We start from the raw sequence: 14892 nt of genomic DNA, 5'->3' as shown, positions 1-14892 counted from the left end.
GAGTGATGCCAGTTAGGATCATCTAAGAGAATATTACAATATTCAAGTGAGAAATAAGAAAGGAATTCAGACTTGGGTGATAGTATGAAGGTGGGGAGAAATGGACAGTCAGTACACATTTCGAAGGTGGATTTACTGATTTGGTAGAATGAATGTAGAGTCGGAAGGCAAAGAGAAATCAAGTATGATTTCAAGTTTTTCACCCAATTACTGAGATAGGAAAGACTAGAAAAAGATCAGGTTTAGGATTCTGTGGCTTTACAGTGGACAGTGATGTAGCTGATTGATAAAATGTAAAGACACAGATGGTGTGAACTGTCATTAATGGAGAGGATATGGAAATGAAAGGGGATCTTACATAAAGCAGGTAACATGGCATGCTGTAGTCAAAGGATTGGCTTTAAAAGTTCTCACTGGAGCATATGTGATACCTCCACACTGAGCTGTAACATGGAGCCATTTTTATGGGGCTTGTTACATCCCATGGCACATACAAGTCCCCCACCCTGTTTGGGATGCTCTTCCTGTATGCTGCGTGATCACTGGGTGGATTTATGCTGTGACCAGTCAGCATAAAGTACAGGTCTGTTTCCTAGAGGCACCCCTCCACTGCCCCTTCACACCTATTCGAAATTCTTTCCTGAAAGGGAGAATGTGATTGAACTTAAGTGTGAACTGCCGTTAGATATCTATTTATAAAACCCCCAATGCTAGCAGATCCCAGATGTATTTAATTCACAAAGAACATGACAGAATTTGCAATTCAATGAGGGATATTATGTATATGAAAAAGAACAATTAATTGAGGTAAGCCTATGCTTTGTAAACTAGAAAGTACAAAACAGTATGCAGAATTATTAACATTAAATAACATCTGTAAAACTTGACAGGAATATAATAGAAACTGTACCTTACATTTGTAAAATCTAACTACAATTAAACATTAAAAATTCGGAGGAAATAGAACCTGTGCTGAAAAGATAATTTGGAAAAATAATAATTTTGAAAGAGAGGAGAACATAGTGCAACAAATAGAACAAAGCTGGAGAAAATTATCAGCCTTGCATTGATGAGTGGAACGTACAAGCAAAATGTTGTAAAGAATCAGATCACAGGTGTAGAAAGGATCGTTGTTATAAAGTCCCCAAACTACAGATTAAAAATTTTATGTGAGGTGATGGTGGGAAAAGGTTACCTTGATACAAACAACACTCAGAAAGATACACTCTAGTAGTAAGAAAGAGGAAAAACCAGGAGGTTTGGACGTTAAACATTATACTCCAAACACAACCCCAACCATGAGCCTGAAATGTACCTGATGAGTTCCTGGAGGCGGATGCCTTGGTATTACAAGCGTGAGCCTCAGCCTCTGCCAGACTCCGCTCTGAGTCCCAGCGTAGCCACCTGCTGGCTGTGTGACTTGCACAAGTTGTTAAACCTCACTAAGCTTGATCCCTGTCTTTGTTCAACGAGGACAATTATGCTTCTCTATCGCATTGTTGCCAGGGAAACATAAAGATCTTTGCAGACAGCTTGGCCCTGTGCCTTCATTGGTGTTAGTGGTCTGCCATCTGGGCCAAGGCAGGGAAACAGGGTGGAAGGAAAGAAGGCCTTTCCGTGGTATCTGATGACCATCTGCCTGGTCAGTGGAAAGTCCTTTCTTCCCACAAACTGCAGTACTTCCAATGTCTGATTATGGCCATGGTTTCCAGCCATTCCTAAGGAGCTTCTAATCTGTAGCCATATAATTCCCCATTATACAGGCTCAATTTAATGTTGATGTCACAGCTGACTCATGACAATGTTCTTTACTCCTGATGTTTCTCAATGTCATTAATCTCACAAGATCTTCATGCAAATGTTAGCCTCATTAGATTAAACATTAATCTACCTGGAATTTTGTGTAATTGCCTAACAATAATGTTAGCATGCTTGGATTATTTCTATAGTTGATCATATCACAGATAGATGGTGACTTCAATGTGCTAAAAAATATTTGTTATTCAAAACAAAGGTTTGATAAGGCCCAGGGAGTAAAAATGCCATCCCATCATATTGCAGTCTGGATCTGCCAAGTTTGGAAAGAATGTCAGAAGATCCCACTGGCTCCATCTGTTCTCGGCCCTATAGCAAAATAGTCATCAGGTTAATGATCAACACTTGCATGATTTTCCAGTTTTGATGTTTGTGTAACATGTAACAAACTCAAACAGAAATAAACCTCATTAAGCAGAATTTTATAAAGAAAGTGGTTGTCTCTTTTTTTACCATTCTGGGAAAAAGTTTAAAGTGAAACAAAACAAACAAACAACCTAGGTGGGCCCACCAAGTTCAGATATTTGTATTTAGTAGTATCTGAAGCAGCTGGTTTTTTTAATGTGGGTCTTCCTTAAGATATCCCCTCTCTCTTCTTCCATTAATAGTCAACTATTTATTATCCTCACTTTTTGACCTCCCTCTCACCTCCTACTCACTTTTGTCCCATCATTTCTTTGAAACTCTTTTCAGCAAGATCATATCAGCAATAGAGATTTTACATTTAATATTGTTAAAAAGTTCTTTATTATTTATAATGTGTTATTTTTCTTTTAATGCTCTGGCTAATCCTTTCTGGTATGCATTTTTTTTCTTTTATTTAAGTTTATTTATTATTATTATTTTTTTACATTCTAAGATGTTGCAGAGCAGTTGGGGAAGAGGATGAGAACAGGAAAGGAAATAGGTGGGAAAAGGAGGAAGGAGGGGGAGCATGTTTGAAGCCAGTGGCACCCGCCCCCCCCATTCCATCAGGGGAGACCAGGAGGCTTCCATGGTGGCTAGGCTGGATGCAGTTGTCAGCGGGGTGTGGCTGAAGCCTTCAGCCCCCACTGCCCCAGCTCAGTAGAGCAAGAGGCTTCTAGTGTTCGCTCAGTGGTCATTGCTGAGCTGGTTGTAGATGTCAGGTGGGTGTAGCTGAAGCCCTTAGACCCCCAATGCCCCAGCTTGGGAGCCCAACATGTTTCTGGTGGTGGCTCAGTGGTTATCATTGGGCTGGTTATGGGTGTTGGGGGGCATGGCTAAGGCCCCCAGTCCTCCCTGCTCCCTGGCTCAGGAGCCCGGGAGGCTTCTGGTCCTTCTAGGTTTTATAGGTGTTCTTTAGTGATGTGAAACCTTTACTAGTTTATATCAAACTTTGTCTCTGATCTGTGGGTATTTTGTTTTTTCTTTCAGTTCTGTGTTGGATTATTTGCTGTTCCCACCACTTAAACTCTACACTAGAATTAATTTATTGTCCTTTGCTTACTTCTATAATGGGAGAACTTCCTGTGGGGACCAGCACTTGAGCCCTGTAGTTGAGCTAAATTGCTGCTTTGCTGCTAATTCCTTGGGGAAGTCTTTTTGTGCAGTTCTGGTTTTAATTGTTGACCTTGTATGTACTTCCAGGTCTTGGGAGTTCTGGTACACGTGGGTTGTATGTAAACTCTGGTCTGGGCTTGAGACTTTTCATCAAACTGTACCCTCTGCAGATCTGTATTCCTGATCAGTCTCCACTGAGTGATCCTGTGCTGATTGCGGGGCAGATCAGCTGTCCATGCTGTACCCCAATGTTCCCCTGGTGGGCCCATCTCCCCCACACCCCCCAGACTCCAAACCCTTCCCATGGGATGGGCCTTGTGCTGGTCCCATGTGATGACTCATCGGCCTCTGAGTGGCTCCTTTTTTCTGTTGTCTGTGGCTCCTTACTCTTATGTGGGTCCACGGGAACCATGTTAGTGGTCTTGCTGGTCTGAGAGCCATGTTCTCCCCTGCCGCCTCCAAGCGACTTCATGCAAAGGACACAGCTGTGGCTTTTGTCAGCTCCTGCTTCATGTGCTCACCAGTGGCAGCCTTGAAGCAGCCGGGGCTCGAAATGTTTGGAGTGGTTCTTTCTTTCTTTCATGGCTTTTCCTACCTGCATGAACTCCATAGGTCTCTCCTCCTCTTCCCCTGAGCCCTTGCCCTTTCTATCATGTTTTTAGGGCTACTGTTCCTCTGTCTAGCAAAGGATGGTGTTGCCCAATCATTCTTCTTTTCCCTTCAAACCATATACCCTCCCTGGGAGATGTAATCCACTCTTAATCCTTTGGTAACAACTTTATGTTGATGACTTTCAAATCTATAGCTCTATATCTATGTATCCAACTGTTACTAGATATTATTGCTTGGATATCCTAGTTATTTCAAACTCAGCATGTTCAACAAGGTGCTTACCTTTTCTATATAAATTCAATATTTATTTTCAGGGATTGGTTCTACCAACTACCCAAATGCCTAAGCCAGAAGTCTGGGGACACCCTTGATTTCTCCTCGCTCTCAGCCCCCTGTATTCAGTTAATCACCAGGTCTTCTCAAGTTTTTTCATGTTACTATTTCTTACATTGGTACACTTTTTTCCACCCTCATTTCCATTATCTAGTTGAATTTATCACCCTTTTTCCCTTTAACTACTTCACTAAGCTCCTGTGTGGTCTTCCTGCCTCAGTACTTCCTCTCCTCCACTCATTTCTCTATGTAGTGGCTGAAGTGGTCTCACTAAAATACTAAAGTGATTCTTACCTGTAGAAAGTCCAACTCTTTCATGTTATCTAATTAAATATTTATTTATCCAGCCTCTGCACATATCTCCTGTCTCATTTTCAGCCGCTTCTCCCTTTATATTCTACCCTCTTACCATGCTAACTTGTATGTGCCTGCTCTTCCCAGGACAGGACAAGTTCTTCCTACCTCCAGACCCTTGCCAGTGTTGCTCCCTCTGCCCGGAAGACTCATCTCCTTGCCTGTTCACTTGGCTTCTTACCAGTTATCTTCCAGAACAGTGCTTCTCAAACTGTAATGTGCATGTGAATCACCTGGACATCTGGTGGTTAAAATACAGATTTGTTCCAGTGGGTCCAGGCTGGGGCACACAATTCTGTATTTCTAACAGTTGCTTCTGGATGCCAATTCTTCTGGTCTGTGGATTGCACTCTTGACTAGGAAGGTTCTAGAACTCACTTCAGATATCACCCATACTGGGAATACTTGCCTGACCTCCCAAGGTTGGAAAGCTGCTTTTACTTTATCCTGTGGAGTATTTGCCCACATCATAGCACTCATGACCTAGCATTGTCATTGCCTGTTTATTGTAATGTTACCACAGTCTAAAGGACTGACAATATCACCATACATCACAGTACCTCGAACCTAGCCCAGTAATCCATTCCAGTACCCTACAATGTGTCCTATACCAATATTGCTTCATGCTGTCACTGCTGCTATGTCTGCTTCTTGCTCAGAGAACAAATAAGTCTTCATCACTTGTACTGCTGACTGCCAGTTTGAGAATATCTGTTCCCTCTGCTGTTCTGTGTTCTTCCACACTCTGGGATGAGAAGAGAGCTACTTTAACTTCCTTTTAGTCAGAAGAGAAACTTTCTGCTTGAATACCAAGGTGGAAAACAACTATAGTTGTTCATAAATATAGGCACCTTGAAAAATTCTAGCCAATACTGTATGAGATTTCACTATTTAATTGCTTTATGTCCAATATTAATATAAAGGTTCACACATGTCCATTGGCACTTACATAATATATTGGCTGACATACTTATAAGAACAACCAAAGTTAATTGGAAACACCTTACACTCTTTTCATCTAGAATATTCGTCTCAAAATATCTTCATATTTACCAGGGATCATTAAACTTGACTATTAAAATGAAAGAAGCTTAAGATTACTCATAAACAGGTCAGGGAAAAATATGAGCATAGTGACTATACTTTATGCTTCCTAATTGATCAATTACAGAAGCCAGGGTAAATTTAGAGTACACATTGTCTTAGCTCGTTATGGGTAAAAAATATGTCTCTCAAGAATATAATCAGACTAGGAGCCTTGCTTACTGTGTAGGAGGGAGAATAAGCCTTCATGAAAGTTAAAGCATTTTCTGCTCTTGGTTGGAAATTTTGAGCAAGGAAGGAATAGGCAGATTAATAAAACATGGTAATAGAATGTAATAAAGCAGAAATTGAGACATAGTCACTAAGTAAGATCACAGATAGGATACAAATTTCACTGACCATTAAAATGACTTGTCAGGCAAGATTATGATATTTTTAATCCCTAAAGTAATTATGTGATGTCTTATAGAGTTTGGATTTTATGAAAAATTTTAAGAGTATATGAAAATGGATTAAAGTTTCAGCTTCCTAGATTCAACATTAATTTTTAATGTGTAGCAGCTCAGTAGTTTTAATGATTATTGCCAGATAATTCTACTCTTTAGACTGGTGTAAAGATAACTTCTTAGATGGTTCCTCAGTTGTATGCCAGGTATTGGTGTGAGGACACTATTGTAGAAGTGACATTTCTGGAATAAATGCCTTCCCTTAGCTCCTTACACTTCTCCCCTAAAACATGTGTTTATAAACAAATATAATGACCCTCAAACAGGCTTCTGCAAACCCCCTGGTGGTAGGGGAGCTGAGAGAAGGGCTGGAGGGTTTGTTAGGGTGCTATGGATTCCTAACATACTGTGTTGTCTCTAGGATAAAATAGGTGTGTGTGTGTGTGTACTGCTGCCAGGATTGAAATAAAATGCATTTAAAAGTGACACTGAATTCTTAAAAGTTTATTTTTGTCATTATGTGTTTTATCAATAAGCAGATATTATAAGTGAAACTACTGCTATAAAGGAAGGGGAAAGGCAACCCAAACTACACACACACACACACACACACACACACACACACACACACGTGTATTTATTCACATTTGTTCCTGCAGTGAAAGAGACAGTATTTTCATATACCATTGGTCTTGATAAATATGTATAAAGGGATAAAGAAATAAAGATTGAAAGTTTTGCACACAATGATATTTTTCTAATTTGGCTTAAGTTTAATCAAGTAAGTCCAAGGGGAGATAAGTTTCCTTGAAAAACAAAATGAGGAATGTTTTCGTCTGCACATAATTTAGGTGGAAATACATGCAATAGATCCAGGTTTTCTCTCCAGGCAAGAAGTAATTTGGAAAGAACTAAGCAATATGGTGTTGGTAAACAGTGTTTCTCTCTGATAAAATGCCAGCCAAAAAAGAAAAACTATAACAATTACCAAACTCCAAATAAGACTTTTATTCAGATCTTTTTTTTTCTTTCAGCCATTATGGGGGAAAAAAGTTATTAAAAGGGCAACTTTAATGCATCTTACTTCTGTTGCCTGGATGTAGAGAAAAATTGGAATTTTTTGCTAAATAAAACACTGTTACACAATAGTCTGAAATGGTGAAATAATCGCAATGGAAAAAAGGCCTTGTGAAATTGTTCCCAGTGGATTTTTGTAAGTTCATTTAAAAATACTCTTCTAAAAAGTAAATTGTTGAAATAATCAAAATCTCTTCTAACTTAGTCTACTATGATAGAAGTATGGCATGTATGTAATTATTGAAAAAGAATGTAGTCATGGGCTGAGCCCATGGCGCACTCGGTAGCGTGCTGCGCTAGCAGCGCGGCGACGCTCCCGCCGCCGTGGGTTCGGATCCTATATAAGAATGATCGGTGCACTCCCTGGCTGAGCGCCGGTCACGAAAAAAAAAAAAAAAAAAAAGAATGTAGTCATGCGAAGGAACTTATAAATGAAGTTTAATACCCTAGCTCTGTGGGATGATCAGAGAACTGCGTGTACCATAAGGAAGCATAAAATACTTAAAAACAAAAGCAATGGAGATGTATAAATAATTTGAAAGGTTTCCAATTATGTCTTAAGTTGACATAACCATGTTATAATATACCACTCAGACACTCCCCATAAGATAAAGCATAGTTATAGACAGGTTTAGGGACCAGAGTGGCCAAGAATTGAAGCAGAAGAGGAAGTTGGGTACGATGTTATCAATAATAGGATAGGTCACAAACACTTTAAATTGATAGTTTCCTAATTATATTTCTCAGACCTTCAGATTGCCTTGGAGGTCTTGGGTGGAGAGTGGGTGCCAGAGGTCAGAGGAAAGAGTCAGCAAAAGAATTTGGGGCACTTATTCCCTGCTCCGACAGTCTGAGTGGCCCGGCTTTCACCATTTTGCACATTCAGATTCAATGGATGCTTGAATACCACTGGTTTCGAATTTAAGAAGAATATCTTGTGGCAGGTAGAACAGAAGATTCAATAGCTGTTCTCTGATGATCCTCTCCCATCTTCCCTTAATGTGATCAGAGGATGTCCTTTGTAGAGTGAAAGGTAAGGATGCAGACAAGCAAGAGTGGTGCATCCCTAGGACTTCTTATTTGAACCGGGGACGGAGGAAGATATATGTGCTTTATAAATAAAACATCACTTTATCGAATTACTTTGTTTTCTTTTATTCATGGAATTTATTTAAAATTTCAAATAACTGAAGGGTGTGAAATCTCTGTATCCAACAAAGGGACTCATCCTTATATAAAGTCAGGAAATATTGTCTTGCAATAATTAAGGTTTTGCTAAAAGTACAGTTTATTACCAACTGGGCTCTTTTATTACTTCCTTGCTGGAATTATTCATTCTAATGTTTCGTGTTATTGACTATTTTAAGGTTTCTTTTATTTAGCTAACTTAAAACTTCCAAACAGTCACTGGTGCTTCCACAGATACTGAAGCAGTAGTTAATTTGAATAGGCATTTAATTTGAGCCAAAATTTCAAAACTTTAAATTTGCGTATTACTAATCCAGAAGAAAAAACTAAAGTAAATAATAATTAATTAATCAAAAGACCTCATTTTTAAAATAACTCTGTGGTTATTACTTTCAGAATATAATATATGATAATATACGAAGCTACAATAATATTCCTATAACATTAACATTAGTAGATTCATATAAAATATCTTGTATTTCTTCAGGCTGTGTTTTGTTTAAAATAAATAGTAAAATACTGAAATATGTGCAGACATCTCAGTGTCTTCATTGATAAAGTAATATAAAGTTGGAAATGACTACAAACTTAATTTTAATAATCTGATAATAAGCATATTTTAAGTCTTAAGTTTTTGTAAAACTTTTCAGCTATTTATTTACTTGCCTTCATCTCTCTCTTGCTACTTTGTTAATCAGTGCCTTGATGGCAATGTTTTGAATCATTTTTTGATCTGATTATGGCAGACCATGTATTATAAAGATGCTTTTGAAAATTAAGGGAACACTTAGTCTTAAAAATGAAAGTTCATGGAGCACATTGTTCAAATCAACCTGACAATTGCCAGATCTGTATCTCGCTATATGTGTGCCTGTGGAATAAACATAGATTTTTAATCTGAAGAATTTATAAGGTGGACGTCTGAACACAGTTGTCATACTCTTTCAATTCTTTGCTGTTATAAATTGGGCTGGCATTACACAGAACTCACCTTTAGGTGCTTTTATAGTCCATGCTGGGAATTGCCACCTAGAAATGTAACACAGTAATAATAGCACTTATTTATTATCTACCATTGTTCTTGCACTATTGTATCCCTATGCATTGCACATGCTGAAGCTTTTTGAAACCTCCAAAGGCAGACTAATAGTTTGCAGAGCATAACATGAAAATGATCTGAATCCACACATTTGTCAAATGTGGGTGACAAATAGTTTCACTGAGGCAGGGGATATGAGTACACTCACACTCTGTCATGGGGAGATTTGAGGATAGAGACACAGCAGGGGGAAAGAACAGTAAGGAAATCCCACACTCTGCCTGTGATAAGGGTGGCAGATCGCCAAAGTCTATGTCGACATCCTGCCAAAACCTAAAAGATGCTGTTTGTAAGTGTGGGTATGATTACATACAACCCCAGTGTTTTCCCTCGTTCCCCAGTGCCATCAATACCAGGATGTCCACATACCATGTTCCCCGTGCTGCTTAAGTCATGGTCAAAACCAATTGGCAATGAATGGCCTAGAGACAAAGATCATATGTGCTGTGCTGAGAGCATGAACGTGTTAACTTTTATAAAGTTCATGTGATGTTAAACGAAAGTGAGAAAATAAGAGGTGTGATCAAAGAAGAAAAACATGTTGTTGGATGAAATTTGGAAGCAGATGGTGAATCAATGAGGCAGATACAGTAAGAGTGATTGGTTACCAGAAAGTACATCTAGCTTTTCCTAATTAAAAAAACTTTAACTACTTCTGTGTACTCTTCCCCTTTATAAAAAAGGATGTTGACAATGTCAAATCTCACTGTTTATGTTACTGTAAAAAAGAATTGCTTTCAGTTCAACTAGGTAAGGAAAGGAAGTGGGAGTAGGCCAGTTGGTACAGGGGTTCTAAACAAAGCTGTGAAAATGAAACATGCAACAGGAGGATAACACTTAAGAAGCAAGAAACATCAATGTTTCATAGGAAAAAAAGCTTCAGAATCTAGAAAATACAGTATGAGTTGAAGTGACTTTGTATTCTACAAGTGTGCTTTATAGCAATGCTTCACATTTCATTCACAAATACAGGTCCTGACACATTGTAAATAATGCAAAACACTGATTCTATCCACTCCCATGCTGCCCTGTAACCTTCACCTACCTATTTCTTCCATTTCTCTCTACTACCTGACTTCTAACCATTTCACTATATCATCTTTCTGATTTCCTCCTGTAATCTGATGCTTTAATTTTCTTATGCTGCATAATAAATTACTGTATGAGGTCCCATCCTTTTAGTGGGCTGTCACCTGGAAGCTACCCTCATGTCATAGAGGTCACCCACAGTTCCTTGCCATGTGGACTTCTCAACATGGTTGCTGACTTTATCAATCTAGCTAGAAGAAACTTTAGCTTCAGTCTGCTAAGACAGAGGCTTACATAATGTATATGATCAAGGGAGTGACATCCCATTATCTTTGTCATATTCTGTTGGTTGCAAGGACATCACAGTTCTCACTTGCATTCAGGGGAAGGGAATATACAACAGTGTGGACACAGGAAAGAGGAGATTATGGGGGCCACTCTAAATTCTGTCCACCACACCTAAAGTCCATTAGTCAAATATTTCATACAAGATCTATTATCTCTTTAGCCATCCTGTGTTCTTCTCTTTCCTTTGTCCCCTTTCATTCAAAGGATGGATTCTAGAACACATTAAACAAAGACCGAAAAGAACCATCAGGGCACTCCATCTCCTTTTCCCAGAAGGTAAAGAGTAATATATATTTTAAGACAGAATTATCAATGAAAAAGTCAGAACATTCTTCTGGCAAAACTATCTCCTCTATCTGGGAGCCATCTCTCTTGTGCAGCACTGTTAGCAAAGCCTCATATCTGAACAGAGGGAACAGAGGTACCCTTAGCACTTGTGGTGGGGTGGGGGACAGAAAGAAAGTCAGTGAGATTCCAGATCTTTATCTAATGGGACTAATCTTTTTCTTGTGCATGGAAGAGCAGATGAGGAGAAGCTGTGGCTTCTCTTTGCTTAGCCTTTGTTGAAATAAAACAAGAATTATATAACCCCATAAGCTTAGTTCCTAGAGTTCAAGTATCTAAAGAAGAACCATAATTCTACTTCTAGGGACTTAATTCAATTATCCTGAACTATATGGAAGTTAAAGTAAACAGTCTGAAGTTTACTTTGTAACCCTGTCAACCTTGCAAACGAGACTTAATATTTGATTTTGTTTTTTCTTAAAATCATCCTTCAATGACTTAAAAACACTCCTTGTCAGAGAATTTTCAAACTGGAAGGCTGAACAATTCTACAAGTGGTGGTACTTGTTCTTAGCCTAGAATTGAGAGATGTTACTGGGCTTGATCGTTATGTAACTGCTATTGCTCTTTATTGCACCTTTATACTGGGTTTTGTGTTGGTATAATTTTTTTTCTAGGAGACTCAGCTTATATTGCTCTTTAGGAACTAACATGTTTTTTACTAAATATAAAGGAAAATTATTTTAAAATATATTTCAGAATAGCATTTTACCTGCTAGAAATATTTTCATATCTCTCTCATTTAACCCTGCAAGCAGCTGCAGAGGGAGGTCAGGGTCAGTTGCTATGAACCTCACTTTATTATGGGAGGAAACAGCTCAGAGAGGATACATGATTGTCCAGGGATACTGATATAGTTTGGATATGTTTGTCCCCTAACCTTTGTTCACCCAAAGCTCATGTGTCAGTATTGGGAGGTATTTGAGTCACGAGGTATTTGAGTCACGGGGACAGATCCCTCATGAATAGATTCATTCTCTTGCTGGGGAAGGAGGTGTAGTGAGTGAGTTCTTGCTCTATTAGTTCTGCAAGGGCTGGTTGTTTAAAGGACCTTGGCACCTCCCCACCCTCTCTCTCTTGCTTCCTCTCGCCTTGTGATCTCCTTGTACCCATTGGCTGCCCTGCTGTTTTCCACCATGAGTGGAAGCAGCCTGAGGCCCACACCAGTTGCAGTTGTCGCAGAATCCTGAATCAGATAAACCTCTTTTCTTTATAATTTTCCCAGTTTCAGGTATTCTGTTATAGCAACACAAAAACAGACTAATACAGATACCCAGGCAATAAATGGCTGTGGTCCCCTTGAATCTACCTCTGCCAGGTAGCTCTTCCACTCAATTCCTGGCTAGAACAGATGAGCTCTGTACAAAATGGGACAGACACAAATTTAGAGAGAAACATTAAAGAAGAACTACTTTCCTCTTTCATTTATGGGAGCGTAGTTTTAATTGATCATTTCTTTAAATTTTAAATGAAAATATATTTACATTTACATTTAATAAATATAGAACTAATCGATTTGCATTCTCCTTTAGAAAAGAAGTTGCCTGAGTCAGAAAAATATGATTGGTTCTCTTTTATGTGTCAGTAAACTTTGTAATTATGCGTTATTTTGTCGAGCAGTCTGATAAGCCCATAAATCACTTGAAATGTCAACACATAAGTGTGTGGATTTTGGCTGCCTTATTGCTGCCAAATTACTTTTTTCCTTGTGTTATGAGAAAGAACTTACAAAGATACCTTTATGATCAACTTTAATGTGGGTATGAAGCGGTAGTATCTAAACAAGGAGGATTATTTTCAGTGGGAAAAAGCAAGTTGCAGACAAGTGCATCCTGTGTAGTCAGAAGACCATACCATATTGAAGAGAATTCTGTAGAAGTTCGTTGTGGTTTTTTGGGGAGTGCCCCAGCCCAGGTTCCATTTTGCTTTCTGGTAGACATTGATTTATATCATAACAAAGGTTATTTGAGATTTTTCTTAATGAACTATATATACATAATACATACACATATATTCCCTGATATCATCTGTAAAATGATTTTTTAATCCGAAGAAAAATTAAAGAGATTTCTTTTTGCATTATCCTTCTTAGACTCTGTTAAATATATAATGATTCCTCCTCAGAGACTATAACAAAGATACAGAGGTTTGGACACAAGTGATGAGTCTGCATGTACTGGACATATATATGGATAATGAAGCAAAGTTGCAGTGACCATTTAAAAGATTAAGAAGCAAACACTGTTTGAAATATAAGCTGCAGATACACAAAGGATCTGCACTTTTCTGAAATGGAAAATTGATTTTTAGTAGCTGCATTTTTTTCTAGCACACCTATAAGGTGATATGGGAAATTTTTCTCTAGCATTACTCCAGAAGTGCTGGTGAAAAATTTGCTACATATTTTAACAAATAGTAAATATTAAAGAGTCAGCATACTAATGTCACCAGCAGTTAAAGATAGAATACTATTTGGTAGTCTGGCTAAATCAAAAGATTTAAATTTATATTATACCGTATGAAGAAATGCTACATTTTTAAAAGGCATAAAGTGTTACCGGAATGCATTCTTGACTCACAAATTATGTATTGGTAATAGACTTTTATGTTATTTGATACTGAAACAAGGAGAAACCAAGCCATTTGCAAATGGGATGGTCTATATAAAAATTTATAACTAGATACTGCACAGTTTTAGAGATAAAAATAAGAAGGAAAAACAGAAACACATAGTGCTGAAGGATAGGCCTGGCCAGTCTAACGACTGCATTTTACAAAGAACCAAAAGTCCAGACAGGCTGAAGGATTTGTTCAAATGGAGTACATGGTGAAAACCTAATTGCTTTTACTTTTAATATAGCACATTTAACTTGGCATCTCAATTCCATAGACTGTATATAAATATTTCTTAGTTTCCTAACTATGGCTAATTGCTAAGAAAGTCCCTTTATAAATTAGCTCAAACCTTCCATTCCAGCCTCCTTTTCCCATGATATTCTTCCCTATGCTCTAGCCACGTGGAAATTCTCCTTCTCCAAATACATAGATCCCTTTCAAGATAATTTATATTTGCAAGTGCACTTCTCCTTATCTAGAATGTCCTTCCCTCTCTTTTCACTACCCAGCTCCTTTTAATTCTTCAGTATTCAGGCTGGCTTGGGCTCTGCTGATCTCCACTGTGCAAGTACTTTGTCCCTATGCCTGAAGGGGCCTGCACCTCTGTGCTGCAATCTATGCAGACATGGGTCTGCTTCTCCCACTATACCCAGGCCCCACAAGGAAATTTTAGTAATCTGAGTGCCTAGTACATAGTAGACACTCAATAAATATTACACTGATGTTTGGTTAAGTAGAGTATAGAAACAAATTAAACAAAGGTAGTCACTATTGATTAACCTGCAGCATAGGAAAGCACAGAGATTTTCAAGGGGAAAGGAACCTCAAAAATCTCCTAAACCATGCCTCTCATTTTACAAGTGAGGTTCAGAGAAGTTAATTAACTTACTTAAGGTCACCAAGCTAATGTGTAACAGATTCAAGATTTAATCCATATCTTCTAGTTTTAACTTTACATCATAAAGCATCTGATGGAAGAAACTTTGTATATAAACTATATCTCGGTTATTTGGAATTTTACCAGTACAAAAGAATATAAGAAATTTTGCTAGTATTGGGGAGCAT

General features: G+C 38.2%; 1 protein-coding gene across 2 annotated transcripts in view; it reads left to right on the top strand.

The window, feature by feature from the left end:
• EDIL3 (EGF like repeats and discoidin domains 3) overlaps window positions 1–14892 on the top strand; it is a 410628-nt gene that overhangs the window by 351146 nt on the left and 44590 nt on the right. The gene's annotated exons all lie outside the window — the stretch shown is intronic.

This window comes from Cynocephalus volans, chromosome 2 (assembly GCF_027409185.1).
Source record: "Cynocephalus volans isolate mCynVol1 chromosome 2, mCynVol1.pri, whole genome shotgun sequence".
Lineage (NCBI taxonomy): Eukaryota > Metazoa > Chordata > Mammalia > Dermoptera > Cynocephalidae > Cynocephalus > Cynocephalus volans.
The sequence above is the reverse complement of the archived record's forward strand: the minus strand, read 5'-3'. Positions and strand labels throughout refer to the sequence as shown.